The sequence below is a fragment of the Notamacropus eugenii genome, chromosome 4 (assembly GCF_028372415.1).
Source record: "Notamacropus eugenii isolate mMacEug1 chromosome 4, mMacEug1.pri_v2, whole genome shotgun sequence".
NCBI classification, from domain to species: Eukaryota; Metazoa; Chordata; class Mammalia; order Diprotodontia; family Macropodidae; genus Notamacropus; species Notamacropus eugenii.
Window position 1 is genome coordinate 87935376 of NC_092875.1, and position 22237 is coordinate 87957612.

General features: G+C 38.4%; 1 protein-coding gene across 5 annotated transcripts in view; it reads right to left on the minus strand.

Moving 5' to 3' along the window:
• The window catches only part of ARHGAP39 (Rho GTPase activating protein 39), a 444016-nt gene that overhangs the window by 380502 nt on the left and 41277 nt on the right, over positions 1-22237 (minus strand). Inside the window, exon 1 of one of the 5 annotated variants that reach the window (XM_072602782.1) lies at positions 9706-13709. The exons of 3 other annotated variants lie outside the window; for them this stretch is intronic. The gene's annotated coding sequence lies outside the window, so the exon portion shown is untranslated. Of the gene's footprint in view, positions 1-9705; positions 13710-22237 lie in introns of those variants that run through there. One more of the 5 variants, XM_072602777.1, reaches the window with a different exon arrangement.

The following is a 22237-nucleotide window of genomic DNA, read 5'->3' on the forward strand; positions in this document are numbered from 1 at the left end:
TGGGCTCTGCTCTGGGTCCAGAGCACGGCAGACCTTTCACATCGGTTTTTCAGGGCTCTCTGGAACAGAAATCTCCTCCACTCTGTTGTTCTTTGGCTTCTGCTGCTCCCGAATTTGTTGGGAGTTCTTCCTTACAGGTAATTTATGGGCTGTGGATTTGGAGCTAGCATATGTGTGTCTTTCTATTCCGCCATCTTGGCTCCTCCCCGCTATCACTATTAATTTTAACCTTAATAGAGTCAACCTAATGTTGTAGATTTAAAATCCCTTTGCCCTATTTGAACAGCTAGCAAACATCTCAACTCAGAGCTTTTTTCATTCCACCATGCTTCCATGTTAAAGAAATCATTTCACAAACATTTACAAATTACCTGCTTAAGTATGTGATCCTGAGAAAAACATATATTCTCTAGGAGCCTTGGTTTCATTAATGGTAATATGGGGAAAAATAATAATTGCCCTATCAACTTCACAGGATTGCGGTAAACAAGCCTTGAAGAGCTATATAAATAGGTGCTTTCAGCTGGTTTCCACCTTTTCCCCTTTCTTGGTGGACTCCAATAGAAATGGGTTGAAGACAAGTCAATACCTCATGATTATTCTTTTATATTCAATGTTCTACAGACTACTGCATAGGTGAATAAAATAACATCTCTTCTTGTAGTTGAATAAAAGTTTGTGAGGCTGTAAGCTCAAGCTCAGCTGGCTATGAAAGAATCTTCGAAACCATTCCAGTAGCCGAGAGAACAATACTTCATCCTCTTCCCACATGGTTTTGAACTCTGCTGGGTCTCTATATTTTAAAATCTTTTTGTTCCATGTAGCTTGAAGATTATTATATTAGTATTTGGGATGGAGACATCTCTTATGAGACTGAAGGCAAAACTTGAGTTTGTGATAAAGGTCCTGTGTTGCAATACAATTTCTTGATAAAAATCTATAGCATATTTTGAAGTCTCTATTTGTAGCACAAGATTTGTTCTATCAGTTCACAAAGGACAGGTAGCTTCTACTGTATAATTGTAGCCATAAGATCACGTCTTGCTAGACATTTGTTACATACTAAATTTTTATAATGTATTGTGTTATTCTCCATAATCTCTTTGTATAATTTAACACTGATTACTAAATCAGGTCTCCTGTAGTTTTTGGTGACAATCACCCGGGCCCAATTTGTGATCATCAACCCTTCTGTTTCCACAAATAAATCTGACTGAATCAGCTATGGGTTGAACACTTCTTTTTCCATATATGATAAACTGAGTTCACACATATGTTATCCACTTTTTTGATTCCACTCTTGAATCTTAGTAATTTCACAGGCTCCAAAAGGAGGTAAACCACGTCTGGTTACATTTTCTTCCTCCTTGTCATTACCTCCTGGCTTCCTTTAAGTCTCAGCTAAAATCCCACCTTCTACAAAAAGGCTTTCCCAATCCTCCTCCCCTCGATGTTAGTGCCTTCCCAATTTATCCTGTGCATAGCTTGTTTGTACATAGTTGTTTGCACAATCTCCCCCAGTAGACTGTGAGCACTTTTTTCTGTATCCCTAGCAATGAGCACAGTGCCCAGCATACAGGAATATTTAATAAATGCTTCTTGACTTACAGCAAATTCAATGGCATGTACTTATTGAGAGCCTTTATTATCGCTCAGTGAACTGATGAAAGCCTATTCCAAAAATATTTCTGCAGGCTGACCCGTTTATCAAATGCTCTAGGAATATCAATCCTCTTCCTCCTTTTGGTGAGGAAATGCTGAATTTTCAATCTTAGATGACAAGCCTTGCATCTTATTAGTATTAGATGAAGTTTTGTGAAGACTCTTTCACATCTCTTACAATCCGTTTAAAAGCTCTAAAAGTGTACACTAAGGCTGGTGTTGCACAGCTTTAATTTACTTTAGATGTATTCCTATCTAACGTTGATTTGAAAATGCCAGTAAGTTTATTTGGCCAGCCACAGTCTTCTTGACGTCTTTTTGCTCAATGTGTATTGCCTAGAGGAGATCAAGTGTCAACTTCATCCACTGATTCAATGTGACCTCTGGATTCAACCTGAAGACTTCAGTCTCTACTTTTCCTTGGAGTCCGTTAAGAATTTTACATTTACTGAGCCAAAATGATATTATCTTATCAATGGATAAAGATTCTGTAAGATGAAGGAAATGTTAAAACTGTTTTTCAGTGAGGCCATAAAGTTTAATATCATCTATGTACATCAAGCAATTAATGAGAAATTCTGGCTAGATTCCCTCAAGGGTGCCTGGTATAAAGAAAGTATTTATTAAGTGCTTATGGATTGTTTGGAAGCCAAACTTAGTTCTACTAATGAAAAAATAATAAATTTAAAGTTAGGGAGAAGCATAATAGTTTCAAACTATCGCGGCAGATCCAAGATGGCAGAGTAGAAAGATGCACATACACTAGCTCTTCATCCACAGCCCATAAAATACCTGTAAAGAAAGACTCTCAACAAATTCTAGAGCAGCAGAAGCCACAGAATAGAGTAGAGAAGATTTCCAGGCCAGGGTGACCTGACAGGCCAACAGGAAAGGTCTGTCACACCAGATGCAGAGCGAAGCCCAGCCCAACCTTGGCCGCACAGCACTGGATAGAGGAGGACTGAGTAAGCTTCAGGTACAGAATCCTTAACAGCAGCACAGATCCCTCAACCCACAGGCACCAAAGGTCAGTGAGAAGGTTTTTTCAGCTGGCTGAGAAGGGAGCAGAGTGTCCCCATAGCTCCTGCCTCAGGCAGCAGCAGCAGAGGGTAAGGGCTCCCAAGGCAGGCAGCAGCCTCATCCATTGCTGAAGGCCTCATCATAAATACCCTGGGGGAATTGAGCAGCTGATCTGAATCTCAGCCCCTAGTGCTGGCTTGGCAGAACTGGAGGTGAGGTGGTTGCGGAGAGGAAACTCAACTACTCACAGATTCTGGGCACAAAAGTTTCTAGTTGCTCCCAGAACAGTGTACAGGCTTGATCGTGCCACCATGGAGGAACAGATCCCCAGAGTATACCCTACTCTTGACAAAGGACCCAAAAGTCAAGTAACTGGTTGGGAAAATGCCCAAAAAAGGGAGACAAAATAAGACTGTATAAGGTTACTTTCGTGGTGAACAGATATCTTCTCCTATTCTTTTAGATGAGAAAGAACAATGCTTACCATTAGGGAAAGACATAAAAGTCAAGGCTTCTGTATCCCAAACATTCAAAATACATATTCAATGATCTCACACCATGGAAGAGCTCAAAAAGGATTTTGAAAATCAAGTAAGAGAGGTGGAGGAAAAACTGGGAAGAGAAATGAGAGAGATTCAAGAAAAATCTCAAAAAGCGAGTCAATACCTTGCTAAAGGAGACCCAAAAAAATGCTTAAGAAAATAACACTTTTAAAAATAGACTAACTCAACTGACAAAAGAGGTTCAAAAAGCCTATGAGGAGAATTAGCCAAATGGAAAAGGAGGTTCAAAAGCTCACTGAAGAAAATAATTCTTTCAAAATTAGAATGGAAAAGATGGAGGCTAATGATTTTATGAGAAACCAAAAAATAACAAAACAAAACCAAAAGAATGAAAAAATGGAAGATAATGTGAAATATCTCACTGGATAAATAAGGGACCTGGAAAAAAGATCCAGGAGAGACGATTTGAAAATTATGGAAATATCTGAAAGCCATGATGAAAAAAAGAGCCTAGACATCATCTTTCATGAAATTATCAAGGAAAACTGTCCTGATATTCTAGAACCAGAGGGCAAAATAAATATTGAGAGAATCCCACTGATCACCTCCTGAAAGAGATCCAAAAAGAGAAACTCCCAGGAATATTGTAGTCAAATTCCAGAGTTCCCAGGTCAAGGAGAAAATATTGCAAGCAGATAGAAAGAAAGAATTTGAATATTGTGGAAATACAATCAGGATAACACAAGATCTAGCAGCTTCTACATTAAGGAATCCAAGCGTTTAGAATAGTATATTCCAGAAGTCAAAGGAACTAGGATTAAAACCAAGAATCACCCACCCAGCAAAACTGAGTATGATACTGCAGGGAAAAAATTATCTTTCAATTAAATAAAGGACTTTCAAGCATTCTTGATGAAAAGACCAGAGCTGAAAAGAAAATCTGACTTTCAAACACAAGAATCAAGAGAAGCATGAAAAAGCAAACAGGAAAGAGAAATCATAAGGGACTTACTAAAGTTGAACTGTTTACATTCCTACATGGAAAGACAATATCTGTAACTCTTGAAACTTTTCAGTATCTGGGTAGTTGGTGGGCTTATATACATACACACACACATACATACATACATATATATACACACACACACTAACACACACAGAAGGGGAGAGAGAGAGACAGACAGACAGAGAGCACAGGGTGAGTTGAATAGGAAGGGATCATATCTAAAAAAACAAAATTAAGGGGTGAGAGAGGAATATATTGGGAGGAAAAGGGGAGTAATGGAATGGGGCAAATTATCTCTCATAAAAGAGGCAAGTAAAAGACTTTTCAGTGGAGGGAAAAAGGGGAGAGGTGAGAGGGAAAACGTGAAGCTTACTCTCATCATATTCAACTCAGGGAAGGAATAAAATACACACTCATTTTGGTATGAAAACATTTTACAATATAGCAAAGTGGGGGAGAAGGGGATAATCGGGGGGAATGATGGAAGGGAGGAAAATAGAAAGAGGAAGTGATTGGAAGTCAACACTCTTGGGGAGGGACAAGGTCAAAAGAGAGAATAGAAGAAATGGGGGGCAGGGTAGGATGGAGGGAAATATAGTTAGTCTTACACAACATGACTGTTATGGAAATCATTTGCAAAACTACACAGATATGGCCTATATTGAATTTCTTGCCTTCCCAATGGGGATGGGTGGGGAGGGAGAGAGGAAGAGAAGTTGGAACTCAAAGTTTTAGGAACAACTATTGAGTACTGTTCTTGCATACAACTAGGAAATACGAAATACAGGTAATGGGGTATAGAAATTGATCTTGCCCTACAGGACAAAAGAGAAGATGGGGATGAGGGAAGGGAGGAATGTTATAAGGGAGGGCAGATTGGTGATTGGGGTAATTAGAATGCTCAGTGTTTTGGGGTGGGGGGAGTGGAGAAATGGGAAGAAAATTTGGAACTCAAAATTATGTGGAAATGAATGTTGAAAACTTAAGTAAATAAATAATAATAATAATTTAAAAAATAATAATACATTATGATCAAGTAGGATTCATACCAGGAACGTAGGGCTGCTTCAATATTAGGAAAACTATTAGCATTATCAATCACATCAACAACAAAACTAATAGAAACCACATGATTATCTCAAGAGATGCAGGAAAAGCTTTCGACAAAATACAACACCTATTCCTGTTAATAACATTGGAGAGCATGGGAGTAAAGGGAACTTTCCACAAATAATAAGCAGTATCTACCTAAAACCTTCAGCAAGCATTATATGCAATGGGGATAAGCTAGATGCATTTCCAATAAGATCAGGGATGAAACAAGGATGTCCATTATCACCACTAATATTCAATATGGTACTAGAAATGTTAGCTATAGCAATTAGACAAGATAAAGAAACTGAAGGAATTAGAATAGGCAAAGAAGAAACTAAATTATCACTCTTTGCAGATGATATGATGATATGCTTAGAAAATCCCAGAGATTCAAGTAAAAACTACTTGAAATAATATACAACTTTGGCAAAGTTGCAGGTTACAAAATAAACCCACACAAATCTTCTACATTTCTGTATATTAATAACAAAGTCCAACAGCAAGAGATAGAAAGAGAAATCTCATTTAAAGCTAGGGTAGACACTATAAAATATTTGGGAGTTTACCTGCCAAAACAAACCCAGGGACTACATGAACACAACTACAAGACACTTTTCACACAAATAAAGTCAGATCTATGTGAGTGGAAAAATATCAGTTGCTCACGGGTAGGCCATGCCAATATAATAAAAATGACAACTCTACCCAAAATTGATGTACTTATTTAGTGCCACACCAATTAAACTACTAGATAATTACTTTCTAGAGATGGAAAAAATAGTATCAAAATTCATTTGGAAGAACAAAAGGTCCAGAATATCAAGGGGACTAACGAAAAAAGGGAAGGTGGCCTAGCACTACCAGATCTCAAATTGTATTATAAAGCAGCGATTATCAAAACCACTTGGTACTAGCTAAGAAACAGAAGGGCAGACAACTGGAATAGGCAAGGTACTCAAGACACAGTAGACAATGAATATAGCAATCTACTGTTTGATAAACCCAAGGATCCCAGCTTCTGGGATAAGAACTCACTCTCCGACAAAAACTGCTGGGAAAACTGGATAAAAGTGTGATGGAAACTAGGCACAGATCAATGCTTGACACCATACACAAGAATAAAATCCGAACAGGTACTTGATCCAGGTATAAACATTGATACTGTAGACAAATTGGTGGAGCAAGGAATAGTGTATTTATCAGATTTATGGAGAAGGGAAGAATTTTTCACTAAAGAAGAGACAAAGTATTATGAAGGGCAAGATGTATAATTTTGATTATATTAAACTAAAAAGTTTTTGCACAGGATCAAAGGAAAGAGGAAGAAGTCAGTTTTTGATGTGTTGAGTTTCAGGTGCCCATGAGATATTCAATCGGACAAATCCTGCCCCTATCCTAGTGCCGGATGGACGAGCATGTCCAGTAGGCTTTTGGCAATGTAATTCAGAATTCGCCTGCGAATGTTACCGTTTCTTCAAATAAAACATGTTTATCAGTAGAAAAAAAAAAAAGTTTTTGCACAACCAAACCCAACGTAACCAAAATTTGGAGGGATGTAGAAAACTGATAAAGAATTTTTACAGCCAATGTCAGTGATAAAGACTTAATTTCTAGAACATATAGAAGACTGAGTCAAACGTACAAAACTACAAGTCATTCCACAATTGATAAATGGTCAAAGGATATGAACAGGCAGTTTTCAGAGGAAGAAATTAAAGATACCTATATATGAAAAAATGCTCTAAATCACTTTTGATTAGAGGCATGCAAATCAAAACAACTCTGAGGTACCACATCACACCTATCAGATTGGCAAACATGACAGGACAGGAAGATGATAAATGTTGGAGAGGATGTGGGAGAGCTGGAACACTAATTCATTGTTAGTGGAGCTGTGAGCTGATCCAACCATTCTGGAGAGCAATTTGGAACTATGCCCAAAAGACTACAAAAATGTGCATACCCTTTGACCCAGCAATAGCACTTCTGGGACTGTATCCCCAAGAGATCATAAGAATGAGAAAGGCTCCCACATATACAAAAATATTTTTAGCAGCTCTCTTTGTGGCGGCCAAAAGCTGGAAATCAAGAGGATGCCCATCAACTGGGGCATGGCTGAATAAATTATGGTATATGAATGTAATGGAATACTATTGTGCTATAAGAAATGATGAACAGGAAGACTTCAGAGAGGCCTGGCAAGACTCATGTAATCCGATGCTGAGTGAAAGGAGCAGAACCAGGAGAACTTTGTCCACAGCAACGACCACAGTGTGCAACAGTTTTTTCTGGTAGACTTGGAACTTCATTACAATGCAAGGACTTAAAAAAAATTCCCAATGGTCTTCTAAGGCAAAATGCCTTCCACATCCAGAGAAAAGAACTATGGAATTCAATCGCAGAATGTAGCAGATCATTTGTGTGTGTGTGTCTGTGTGTGTGTGTGTATTGCGTTTTGGTTTGTTAGATGACTTCTTCCACTCATTTTAATTCTTCAACACATTATGACTATAGTGAAAATGTATTTAATAGGAATGCATATGTAGAACCTATACAAAATTGTATGCTGTCTCAGGGAAGGAGGGAGGGGAAAATAATAATCTAAGTTATATGGTAGTTATTGTAGAACACTGAAAATAAATAAAATCAATTTATTAAAAAAATAAAAGATCAAGAATATGAAGGGGAATAATGACAACAATCTGAAGGCAGGCAGTCTAGCAATGCTAGATCTCAAACTGTATTATAAAGCAGTAATCATCAGAACAGTTTGGTACTGGGTAAGACATAGAGTGGCAGATCAGTGGAATAAACTGGATGCACAAACCACAGTAGTAAAACACAGTATTTGACAAATCCAAAGATCCCAGCTCGCTATATACCAAAAATTGCTGGGAAAGCTGAAAAGCAATTTGGCAGAAACTAGGTACAGACCAACATCTCACACCATATACCAATATAAAGTAAAAATGGGTACATGATATAGATATGAGGGTGATACCCTAAGCAAATTAGAAGAGCAAGAGGAAGTTCCGCTGTCATAACTATGGATAAGGGAAGAATGTATGCCCAAACAAGGGACGGAGAGCATTACAGGATGTAAAACTGATGATTCTGATTACATTAATTTAAAATGGTTTTGCACAAATAAAACTAATGCAGCCAAAATTAGAAAGAAAGCAGAAAAGTGGGGGGAAATTTTTTTTACAGCAAGTTTCTTTAATAAAGGCCTCATTTCTCAGATATTTAGACAACTAAATCTAAATTAAAATACAAGTCATTCTCTACTTGATAAAGGGTCAAAGGATATGAACAGGCAGTTTTCAAACATAGAAATCAAAGCTATATATTGTCATATAATATAGATAATATAATATAGATCCTTCAAAGAAAAAGATCCTTCAAATAACTATAGATTAGAGAAAGGCAAAATTTAAAAAAACTCTGAGGTACCACCTCACACCCATCAGATTGGCTAACATGACAGGAAAGGAAAATGTCAAACATTGAAAAGGATGTGGGGAAATGGGTATACTAATGCACTTTTGGTGGAGTTGTGAATTGATCTAACCATTCTGGACAGCAATTTGGAACTATGCCCAAAAATGGTGCTATAAAATCATGCTATAAAATGGTACATATCCATTGACTCAGCAATACCACTACCAGATCTGTAACCCAAAGAGATTTTAAAAGGGAGAGGGGGGGAAAAGGATCTATACATACAGAAATATTTATAGTACTTTTTTTTGGTGGCAATGGACTGGAAATTGAGGGGATGCCTCAGCTGGTGAATAGTTGAACAAGTTATGGGATATGCTTGTGATGGAGTACTATTGTGTTAAAAGAAATGATGCTTTCCAAAAAACGTGGGAAGACTTATATGAACTGATGCAAAGTAATTTGAACAGAACCAGAACATGTACAATGTAACAGCAATATTGCATGATGATCAACTGTGAATGACTTAGCTATTCTCAGCAATACAAAAATCTGAGACAATTCTGAAGGACATGTTATAAAATACTACTTGCAGGGAAAGAACTGATAGAGTCTGAGTGCAGATCAAAGTATATCATTTTTTACTTAAAATTTTTTTTGGTCTCTTTTCTTTCACAGCATGACTAATATGGAAATATGTATTGCATGACTGCACATGTATAGCCTACACCAAACTGCTTGTTTTCTCAATGTGGGGGAAGAAAAGGAAAGGACAAAGAAAACTTGTAACTTACAATTTAAAAAAAGAATGTAAAATTTGTTTTTACATGTAATTGGAAAAAATAGTAAAAAAAAAAAAAAAAAAAAGGAATGTAAGCTTCAAGAGGCACATACTTTGTTGGTGACCTGGGGCTGCACTGGTGCCCAAGGGGCCTGTAGCTGGCAAAGTCAAGGGCTACTGGGAAAGAGGGTACTTACCCTGGGCCACAACTCCAGAAGGCTTGACTGTGGCAGGGTGTGGACTTTGTGCTGACCAATTTTCTTCTGTCCATAGCTCCTACTGCACTGGCAAATGTACAATAAATATGGCACTTTATCTTGAAAAAGACTTGAATTTTGCTTGTTGACATGTACTTCACTGACAATTTTAGAAGAGTTAGAGCCTTTGAATAATTCTGAAGTGAAATTCAAAGGAAAATTGTTACAACAGTTGTGGATGGTTGTTGTCTTCTTGTTGTAAAATTAAACAAACTGAAATTCCAAGTTACACTCAGATTTTCCCCTAATCTATCAGTTTCATTGGAACAAATTCATGTTTTCAAACAGACATCATAATAGAACTGACTGTACCTAGTTAATTTGCATTTACCTTCATTAGAATACGAACTCTTTGACAGTTAGGGATGGTATTTTTGCTTTTCTTTGTTTGCCCAGCTCTTAGCACACTGCCTGTCAAGTATAAGTTCTTAATAAATGCTTGCTGACTCATCCTTTTCATTCATTCATTCATTTATTCATTCTATTTCCACTATATGTCTGCCATTAATTGATATGACTGGACAGCATATATGGACATTTACACCTCAGAAATTAGTAAACAAATTAAGGCTCGATTTGTTGTTAAGAAAATGATGGAGAAAATGTTAGTTTTATAGATGAAATTTAAAAGTATGTTGTACGTATCAGTATACCACTGCTCATATGCCAGAGATGTCTCTTTTTTGGCCATTGCCAGATTTTTGTTTTATGCCTTTGCTATACAAATGATATTTCTCACATTGCTTCACTGTCTTTTTCTTGATCTGAATTTTACTCTGGATATTTCCTAAAAGGCAAATTTTTTATGTTGACTTTGTGCGTGAAAATTTACAACTAATTTCAGTTAATGAATTGAAGAGAGTTGAACATCATTTCTACTTGTATACCCTAAAAGTTACAAAGCCTCCTTCTGCTTTATGGAATGAAAATATTTGTTCAAATATTGGTTCACTTTACCCATTTTCAAAGTTCTGCCATCACTATGTTAGAATATCTGTACTCTAGGTTATCAAGAACAATGAAATATTTCTTTTAAAAAATCCAAAAAGCAAAGCTTCAATGAGTCTTAAGTTCAAGAAGGGAAAGTTGACTTTTGTTCAGAGTTTGGGTGGTAGAAAAATGTCACATAGAGAAAGACATGAAGAAATAGGACAATTATATACTTAGAGCTAAAAATCAAATTCTCTTGTTTTTCTGAAAAGGATGGAGTTGGATGCTTTTAAGGAGGAAGCAGTTTTTGCCCTTCATGGACAGAAAAAGTGCATTGTAGGTGCTGAAAGATAAAAGATCATCAGAGGGAGAAGAGACAAACGGTGGTGGTTGGTCATTCTCTCCTAAGACACCCACTGATTGAGCTGATAACAATAGTCTGTTGTCTTCTTGGGACATGTTTCTCAGACAAATCAGAGTACTTTCCAAGGCTTGTTAAAACTATGACCGACTTCTGGTGATTCATGTGGGCACAAATTATATTGCAAGAAGAGAAGTACTGGGAAGTATTGCCAAAGAATATGAAAAAAGGAAGGAAGGAAGGGCATTAACAGCTCAACACAAGAGCTACAGAACCTTGCCCCACCAACAAATTCTCTGAAAATTACAATGAATCAAATAGAAAGTAACAACTCCAAGAGACAAAAGAAATATCAAAAATGTCAAAAGACTGAAAAATGAAAAGAAAAGATAAGGTTATCTATAATGTTAATAGAATAGGAAGATCTTCCCTACCCATTAATAGGCCTAACACATGTAACCTGTGATCACATGGAGCCTGGGTCACTTGGAGCTCAGACTAGGAGGAACTTGCCCAAGGAGAAAGAGAAAAGATGAGCAGAGAGTGAGAGCAAGTACAGCAGAGAAAGAGAAGCAATCTGTGAGTGGGAGCAGTTGGCCCAAGGAACAGAGAGAGAAGTAAGCTGTGAGTGGGTGGAGGGAGGAAATTTGTCTAGGGGAACTTGTTTTTGTGGGGAAGCCTGACAAAAGAAGGTTTAAGATGTCAGGGCTCCCTGGATTAGTGATAAGTACACTGTTAAATCTTACCTCCTGGTATTCTAATGATGTACTAAATAAATACTTTGGTTTGCCTTTGAGGAAAAGAGTTTATTATATTTTGCGAATTTACCCTGGAAATACGCATGCATATTCATAGTGGCTGCTGTGGGTATTGCATTGGCATTACAGTATAGCACAAAAATAACACACAGAACATGGAGGAAGAAAAAAATTTAAGAACTATCAGACTTCCTGAATGACATGACCAGGTCACCTATTATGTGCCAGGGACTATGCTAAGTGCTGAAGAAATAAAAGAATAGGAATATTTCATATTTCAAGGAATAATAGAAAACTGCCCACATCTCTTAGAACCAGAAGGTGAAGTGGAAATAGAAGGAAACTACCAGTAACTCCACAACGAAAATCCGAGGAATGTTACAGTCAAAGTCTAGAGCTTCCAGGTCAAAGAAAAAAATATTCCAAAAGCCAGAAAGAAAGAATTCAAGTACCAAGGAGGCACAGTCAGGATCACACATAATTTAGCAGCTACCAGTCTAAAGAAGCAGAGAACTTGGAATATGATATTCTGGGGCAAAAGAATATAAGTTTACAGTCAAGGATAACTTATTCATAAAAATTGAATATAATCCTACAGAAGAAAAGAATGAATATTTAATGGAATAAAGGACTTCCAATTATTCTTGATGAAAAGACTAGAGATGTATAGACACTCTGAAGTTACTACAGGAGTTAAGAACACATAAAAAGGTAAATACAAATGAACAGTGATGATGGACTAAACAAGAATAAACTGCTTTTATTCTAATACGAGATGATGCATGTGTTCTATCTGAAACACATCATCATCAGGGGTCATAGAAGAAACCTGATTAGACAAATATTGAGAGTAGTTCTGATATGGGTTAGTGATCTTAGAAGAACAGAAAACGGCAGTACAAGGCAGGGCAGTGTGTAGCTTTATAGTATGAGAACACAGAAAAGAAAGAACTAGGTTATGAAAAGCCTTTGAATGCCAAATAGAGAATTTTGTATTTGATCCTAGAAGTGAAAGGGAGTCATAAGATGTTATTGAGGACTGGGGTGCAATGGTTGAGCTGCTATTCTAGGAAAGTCACTTTGAGGGCTGAATAGAGGATGGACTGAATGGAAGAGACGTGAGACAGGCAGAACTACCAGCAGATGGTTGCAATGGTCTTGGTGTGAGTTGATGAGGACCTGCACCAAAACAATGGCAGTGTCAGAGGAGAAAAGGAGGCATATTTGGGAGATATTACAAAGCTGAAACTGGCAGGTCTTGGCAACAGCTTGGATATGGGTACGTGAGAGTGATGAGAGATAATGAGGAATCCAGGATGACACCAAGGGTATGAGCCTCTGTGACTGGGAGGGTGGAGAGGTTGAGGGAAAAGATAATAAGTTCTGTTTTGGACATTTTGAGTTAAAGACATTTACTAGAAATCCAGCTTGAGATATCTGAAAGGCATCTGAAGATATAGGATTGGAGGTCAGCAGAGAGACTGAGGCAGGAAAGGCAGATTTGAGAATTATTAGCATAGAGATAGCAATTAAATCCATGGGAGCTGATGAGATCACCAAGTGAAGTAGTATAGAGGGAGAAGAGAAGAGGGCCCAGGACAGAGCCCTGAGGGACACCCAGCTTTAGTAGACATACTCTGGATGAAGGATTCATAACCAGGCAGCAGGAGCTGGAAGTTGGGCTGGGCTTCCTTTCTTTTTCCTCTTAAGGAGTTATGTACAGCAAGTGGTAGAATGTGTATCGTCACATGAAAGGCCCCTACCTTACCTCTCCTCTTCTTTCTGGAGTCTGAAGACCACTGGAAACCATGCAGCAAGAGATGGAAGTTGTGCCTGCTCCCTTTTATGCCTGCTGTCTTTCATAAAGCTAGAAGGAGCCTGGTCAAATAGAAGGGCCTCCCTCTCCTCCGCACCTGCTCCCCACCCCACCCCCCCCTTACCTTTCCTCTTCCTTTCAGAAGCTGGAAATCATGCCTTCAGAGGCAAGAGAGGGTACTGTAGGACACTGATGTCCACTGAAGGAAAGGGATGCAAAACAGAAGAATTGATTATTCAGCAAGTGAACAGCTGGCTAAAGAAGTTGGTGTCTGAGAATAGGATATGGGGAGATTGAACCGAGCTTGGAAGTAAACTAGAAATTCTAAGAGGTAGAGATATTCTAGGGATATAAGACAAACCCCTTGTAAAGACATGGAAAAGGGAGAATGGATATCATTTATGAGAAACAGCGAGAAAGAAATTTTGGCTGGGATGCATGAAGAGAAAAATACATATAATAAAAATTCTGAAAAGATGTGTTGGAACAAAGTTGTAAATGCCAAACTAGAGGAGCTTTGATCCTAGAGGTAATAGGGAACCTTTGGAGTTTTGGGGCAGGGAGTAACATGCTCATATCTGTGCTTTAGAAATATCATTTTGGTTGTTGGTTGTTGTCCTTTTGTGCTTGAAGAGGTCTAAAATGACACCGTGTTGGAGTCAAGGTACAGTGTGTCCAACTGTGGCAGATCAAACCAATATAAGTTCAGAAGGCTCTACCACAGGTCAGGCACAAATAGTCCATCTGAACATTTGGAATGGAGATAGTTCTAAATTTGTGCATCTCATGTTTCCTTTGAGCTACTGTAATTTCCTTCTCATAGAGAAAAGCGTCTTTTTTTATATCAACATGCCATGCCTAAAAGTCCTGTACAAGTGTCTCCCATGTCTCATAATCGATTCCAAAGTTCTTCAGAGAGACCTTAAGAATGTCCTTGTGTTGCTTCTTCTGACTTCCCTGTGAGTACTTGCCTTGCATGAGTTCTCCATAAAATAGTCTTACAAATGTACATTTGGCATTTGAACAATATGGCCAACCCACTGGACTTGTGCTCTTTGCAACAAAGTCTGAATGTTTGGCAGTTCAGATCAAGAAAGGACCTCAGTGTCTGGTACCTTATTCTACCAGGTGATCTTCAGAATCTTCCTAAGACGGGGGCGGAGACAAGATGGCGGAGTGAAAGCAACGACTCACCTAAGCTCCTGGAAAAACTCCTCTGGATATCTCTGGGGGGAGAGTCTGACCAGACTTTGGAGGTGTAAAATCCAGTGGGTGACGGATTTTGACGGATTCGGAGCCCAGGCTGGACCGGAGGGTCCACGGGAGGGATCTGTTCCGCGGTGGTAAGGCCCCGGCGCACAGCGCAGTGCGGTCGGCGCGGCAGGGCGGAGGGGACCAGAGGAGCCCGAGAGTGGCGGGCAAGACCAGCGGAGCAGGAGATAAGCCAGGCCGAGCCGGTGAGAGCCGCTGAGTGCCAGACATCACCGCAGCAGCCCTTGAAATATTCAGCCTGAAGACGGACTTCGGTGGGTCACTACTTGAACTTCCAGGAACTGGGATGGCAGAGTGATCAGTAAGTGCTCTCTCCTCCCCCCTGATGACCGTGAGGGAACCATAAAATTCTTCCCCAGATTAATCCTGGATCAGCGGGAACAGCAGAAGGGGGCGGGTGGTCTCATAACACCAGAGGCTGGAAAAGTGGCAAAGGGGGATTCTTCCTACTGTGGTGGAGGCGATCTGGAGGGACAGACGACCCAGGGCAGAGAAAATTCGCACTGAGACCCAGGCAAGCCTCAGAGCCGGGAGACGAGCCCCAGGAGGGGCGGGAACACGTGTTAGCTTCTAGGCGTGCCCCAGCCCTCCAGGGGAAAAGGGAAGACAATAGGGAAGCTGGGATTACCATCCCCTGACCATGCCTTTGCCTCAAGTCAGCTGAGGAGATAGCCTGAGACCAGACCACACCTCCCACACACCTAACAAGCTAACCCCAGGGTTGATCGGGGAAACAAAAAACAAAAGCCTGCTTTTAGCCCAGACACACATCAGCTCAACTTAAAGATCTGTACCTTCTGACTGAAAGAACCAAAAGCTACAACACTCAGCCAACATCATGAATCGGAAAAAGCAGACGAAAAGTGAAAAAACCATAGAATCTTTCTATGGGGATAAGGACCAAAACACAAACACCAAAGAGGTTAGGGCTGAGACTGTACTTCCATCTGAAACCTCAGATGGGACTATGAATTTCTCGCAAGCACAACTAGATTACCTGGAATGTCTGAAGAAGGATATAAAAGAAAAACTGGCCAATGATTTTAAAACTATAAAAAAAGAATTCACTGATGAGAACATCACCCTGAAAAAGAAAATTGAAGAAATGGAAAAGGAAGTTCAAAAATTAACTGGAGAGAATAATTCCCTAAAAGGAAGAGCTAATCAAATGGAAAAGGAAACCCAAAACCTAATTGGGAAAATTGATCAGATGGAAATGGAAACCCAAAACCTAACTGGGAAAACTGGTCGATTGGAAAAAGAAGCACAAAAATTAAATGGAGAAAATAGCTCCCTAAAGGGAAAAATTGGTCAGATGGAAAAGGAGATGGAAAAGCTAACTGAAGAAAACACTACGATGAAGATTAGAATTGGGCAAGTAGAAACTAATGACTCAATGAGGCAACAAGAATCAGTCAAACAAAATCTAAAGAATGAAAAGATAGAAGAAAATGTAAAATATTTAATTGGAAAAACAACTGACCTGGAAAATAGATCCAGGAGAGAAAATCTAAGAATTATTGGCCTGCCAGAAACCCATGATGAAGAAAAGAGTCTGGACAATACCTTCCAGGAAATCATCAAGGAAAACTGTCCAGAAGTACTAGACTCAGAGGGCAAAATAGTCATCGAAAGAATCCACCGTTCCCCTCCCGAAAGGGATCCCAAACTCAAAACCCCAAGAAATATAGTTGCCAAATTCCAGAGCTATCAAGTGAAGGAGAAAATACTACAAGCAGCCAGAAAGAAACAATTCAAATATCAAGGACACACAGTCAGGATCACACAGGACCTTGCAGCTTCTACATTAAAAGATCGAAAGAATTGGAACCCAATATTCCGTAAGGCAAAGGAGTTGGGACTTCAACCAAGGATCAACTACCCAGCAAAGTTCAGCATAACATTTCAGGCAAGGAGAAAGTCATTCAACGAAATAAGGGATTTCCAGAGCTTCCTGACCAAAACACCAGAACTCAATAGACAATTTGATCTTCAAATGCAGGTCTCCAGAGAATCATAAAAAGGTAAACAGAGGGGAAAAAACAAAAACAAAAACTTGCTACTCAATTAGGGCAAACTGTTTACCTCCCTATAAGGGAAGATGATACCTGTTAATCTTGAGAACTGTGCAGCTATTATGATAAAAGGGATATATGTAGAGGGAACGGGCATAAAGTAAGTGATGTCATGTCAAAAATATGATTTAAGTATGAGAAGGGAATGTAATAGGAGGTGCGGAAAGGGGGAAGCAGAAAATGGCAAATTATATCACAGGAAGAAGTACAAAACTATAGTAGAGGGAAGGAGGGGAGGGAGATGAGCATTGTTTGAGAGGTACTCTCATCTGATTTGTTCAAAGGAGGGAACAATAATCTTAAGTAGATAAGCCTAACTAGCTCTATAGGTAGTAGGAGGGGAAGGGGGAAGAAAGGGGAGGGTGGCTAAAAGGGAGGAAAGAAGCAATAAGAGTAAAGGGAACTAAAAGGGAGGGGGGTCAAAAGAAGGAGGGGAAGGCTGCAGGAAGAGGGGGAGAAAAGTGAATACTATTGAGGAGGGGAAGGGAGACGGGAGAGCTAAAAGCACAAATGGTGGGAAAGAGGTTGGAGGGAAATACACAGATTGTAATCATAACTGTGAATGTGAATGGAATGAACTCTCCCATAAAACAGAGACGGATAGCAGAATGGATTAAAAGCCATAATCCAACAATATGCTGCTTACAAGAAACACATTTGAAACGGGGGGATACACATAGGATAAAGGTCAAAGGATGGAGCAGAATATATTGTGCTTCAGCTCATGTAAGAAAGGCAGGAGTAGCAATCCTAATCTCAGACAAAGCAAAAGCAGAAATAGATCTAATCAAAAGGGATACGGATGGAAACTATATCCTGCTAAAAGGCACCATAGACAATGAAGCAATATCATTACTAAACATGTATGCTCCAAGTGGTATAGCATCCAGATTCTTAGAGGAGAGGTTGGGGGAGTTGAAGGAAGAAATTGATAGCAAAACTATACTAGTGGGGGACCTCAACCTCCCCCTCTCTGAACTCGATAAATCCAACCTCAAAATAAACAAGAAAGAGGTTAAGGAGGTAAATAAAACTCTGGATAAGGTAGATATGATAGATCTTTGGAGAAAATTAAATGGGAATAGAAAGGAATATACTTTTTTCTCAGCGGTACATGGAACATTTACAAAAATTGACCATGTACTAGGACATAAAAATCTCACAATCCAGTGCAGAAAGGTAGAGATAATCAATGCATCCTTTTCAGATCATAATGCATTAAAAATTACATGTAATAAAAGGCCATGGAAAGAGAAACCAAAAATCAATTGGAAACTAAATAATCTAATTCTAAAGAAGGGTTGGGTTAAAGAAGAAATCATAGAAACAATCAACAATTTCATTCGAGAGAATGACAATAGTGAGACAACATACCAAAACTTATGGGATACTGCAAAAGCAGTTATTAGGGGAAGTTTTATATCTCTGAATGCTTACATAAATAAAATAGAGAAAGGGGAGATCAATGACTTAGGCTTGCAGTTGAAAAAGCTAGAAAAAGAACAAATTGAAAATCCCCAAGTAAATACCAAATTAGAAATACTGAAAACCAAAGGAGAGATTAATAAAATTGAAATTAAGAAAACTATTGAATTAATAAATAAAACCAATAGTTGGTTTTATGAAAAAACTAATAAAATTGATAAACCTTTGGTCAATCTGATTAAAAAAAAGAAAGAAGAAAACCAAATTACTAATATTAAAAATGAAAGGGGTGAACTCACCTCCAATGAGGAGGAAATTAAAACAATAATTAGAAACTACTTTGCCCAACTTTATGCCCACAAATTCGATAATCTAAATGAGATGGATGAATATTTTAAAAAATACAAATTGCCCAGATTAACAGAAGAGGAAGTTGAATACTTAAACAACCCCATCTCAGAAAAAGAAATTGAACAAGCCATCAATGAACTCCCTAGGAAAAAATCTCCAGGGCCAGATGGATTCACAAGTGAATTCTATCAAACATTTAAAGAACAGTTAATTCCAATACTACATACACTATTCTTGAAAATTGGGGAAGAAGGAGTCCTCCCAAATTCTTTCTATGATACAAATATGGTTTTGATACCCAAACCAGGAAGAGACAAAACAGAGAAAGAAAATTATAGACCAATTTCCCTAATGAATATAGATGCAAAAATTTTAAATAAGATTCTAGCAAAACGAATACAGCATCTTATCACGAGATTAATACATTATGATCAGGTAGGATTCATACCAGGACTACAGGGCTGGTTCAATATTAGGAAAACTATTAGCATTATCGATCACATCAACAACAAAGCTAACAAAAACCACATGATTATCTCAATATATGCAGAAAAAGCTTTTGACAAAATACAACATCCATTCCTACTAAAAACATTGGAGAATGTAGGAATAAAGGGAACTTTCCATAAAATAATAAGCAGTATCTATCTAAAACCTTCAGCAAGCATTATATGCAATGGGGATAAGCTAGATGCATTCCCAATAAGATCAGGGGTGAAACAAGGTTGTCCATTATCACCACTATTATTTAATATGGTACTAGAAATGTTAGCTGTAGCAATTAGACAAGATAAAGATATCCAAGGAATTAAAATAGCCAAAGAAGAAACTAAGTTATCACTCTTTGCAGATGATATGATGATTTACCTAGAGAATCCCAGAGATTCAAGTAAAAAATTACTAGAATTAATAAACAACTTTGGCAAAGTTGCAGGGTACAAAATAAACCCACACAAATCTTCTGCATTCCTATATATTAGCAACAAAGTCCAACAGCAAGAGATAGAAAGAGAAATCCCATTTAAAGTTAGGGCAGACAGTATAAAATACTTAGGAGTCTACCTGCCAAAACAAACCCAGGGATTATATGAACACAATTACAAGACACTTTTTGCACAAATAAAGTCAGATTTAAGTAAGTGGAAAAACATTAGTTGCTCATGGGTAGGCCGGGCTAATATAATAAAAATGACAATTCTACCCAAATTAATATACTTATTTAGTGCCATACCAATTAAACTATCAGACAATTACTTTCTAGAGCTGGATAAAATAATATCAAAATTCATTTGGAAAAACAAAAGGTCCAGAATATCAAAGGGACTAATGAAAAGAAATGCTTGGGAAGGTGGCCTAGCGCTACCAGACCTCAAACTGTACTATAAAGCAGCAATTATCAAAACCACTTGGTATTGGCTAAGAAACAGAGAGGTAGACAAGTGGAATAGACTTGGCACTCAAGATGCAGTAGGCAAGGAATATAGCAACCTTCTGTTTGATAAACCCAAGGACCCCAGCTTCTGGGATAAGAACTCATTGTTTGACAAAAATTGCTGGGAAAACTGGATAACAGTGTGGCGGAAATTAGGCATAGACCCATACCTGACACCGTACACAAGAATAAAGTCCAAATGGGTACATGATTTAGGTATAAAGATTGATATCATGAATAAACTGGAGAAGCAAGGAATAGTGTATTTATCAGATCTATGGAGAAGGGAAGAATTCTTTACTAAGGAGAGATAGAATGCATTATGAAATGCAAAATGGATAACTTTGATTACATTAAACTGAGAAGTTTTTGCACAACCAAACCCAATGCAACCAAAATCCGGAGGGATGTAGTAAATTGGGAAAGAATTTTTACAGCTAAGCTCGGGGATAAAGGCCTCATTTCTAGAATATATAGAGAACTGATCCAAATGTATAATCATACAAGTCATTCCCCAATTGATAAATGGTCAAAGGATATGAACAGGCAATTTTCAGAGGAAGAAATTAAAGCTATCTATAATCATATGAAAAAATGCTCTAAATCACTATTGGTTAGAGAGATGCAAATCAAAACAACTCTGAGGTACCACATCACACCTATAAGATTGGCAAACATGACAGAACAAGAAAATGATAAATGCTGGAGAGGATGTGGGAAAGTTGGAACACTAATTCATTGTTGGTGGAGCTGCGAGCGCATCCAACCATTCTGGAGAGCAATTTGGAACTATGCCCAAAGGGCTACAAAAATGTGCATACCCTTTGACCCAGCAATATCGCTACTAGGACTATATCCCCAAGAGATCATAAAAATGGGAAAGGGTCCCACATGTACAAAAATATTTATAGCAGCACTCTATGTAGTTGCCAAAAACTGGAAGTCAAGGGGATGTCCATCAATCGGGGAATGGCTGAATAAATTATGGTATATGAATGTAATGGAGTACTATTGTGCCATAAGAAATGATGAACAAGAAGACTTCAGAGAGGCCTGGAAGGACTCATATGACCTGATGCTGAGTGAAAGGAGCAGAACCAGGAGAACTTAATGCACAGCAACAACCACAGTCTGTGAGAGTTTTTTCTGGTAGACTTAGATTTTTGTAATAACACAAGAACTTCTTACCAAAAAAAAAAAAAAATCCCAATGGAGGATCTCAAGGCAAAATGCCTGCCACACTCAGAGAGAGAAATATGGAAGTCACTCACATATTGTAGCAGATCATGTTTGTGTATGTGTATGTGTTTGTGTATCATGTTCTGATTTGTTATACGATTTCTTTCATTTATCTTAGTCTGACTACATAGCATGACTATAGTGAAAATATACTCAATAGGAAAGTATATGTAGAATCTATACAGAATTGTATGCAGTCGTGGGGAGGGAGGGGGGGAGTAGGGGGCAGGTGGGGGGGATAAAATCACAATTGTATGGCAGTGATTGTTAAACATTACAAAATAAAAAAAAAAAATCTTCCTAAGACAATTCAAATGGAAGCAATTCAATTTCCTGGCATGAAACTGGTATATATTGTCCAGGTTTCGTAGGCATACAACAGTGCAACAAGCACAGTTGCTCTGAAGACCTTCAGTTTGGTGGGCAGCTAATACCTCTTCTAACCCACACTTTTCTTTTGGAGCCTCCAAAACACTGAGCTAGCTCAGGCAATGCTTGCTTCAACTTCATCAGTTATGTGTACATCCTTGGAAAGTATACTGCCAAGATACATGTACTTGTGCACAGCACTCAAAATTTCTCCATTTGCTGTAACTGATGGTTGCACGCATGGACAGTGTGGTGCTCGCTGGTGGAGAATCTTTGTTTTGCTGGTGTTAATTATCAGGCCAAAATTAGCACAAGCAATAGAGAACTGATCCTTACTCTTGGATTCCTGCCTCAGAGGCTGTATTGAGTGCACGATCATCTGCAAACAAAAAGTCACATACAAGTTCTCCTTCCACTTTGGTCTTGGCTTGTAGCCTTTTCATA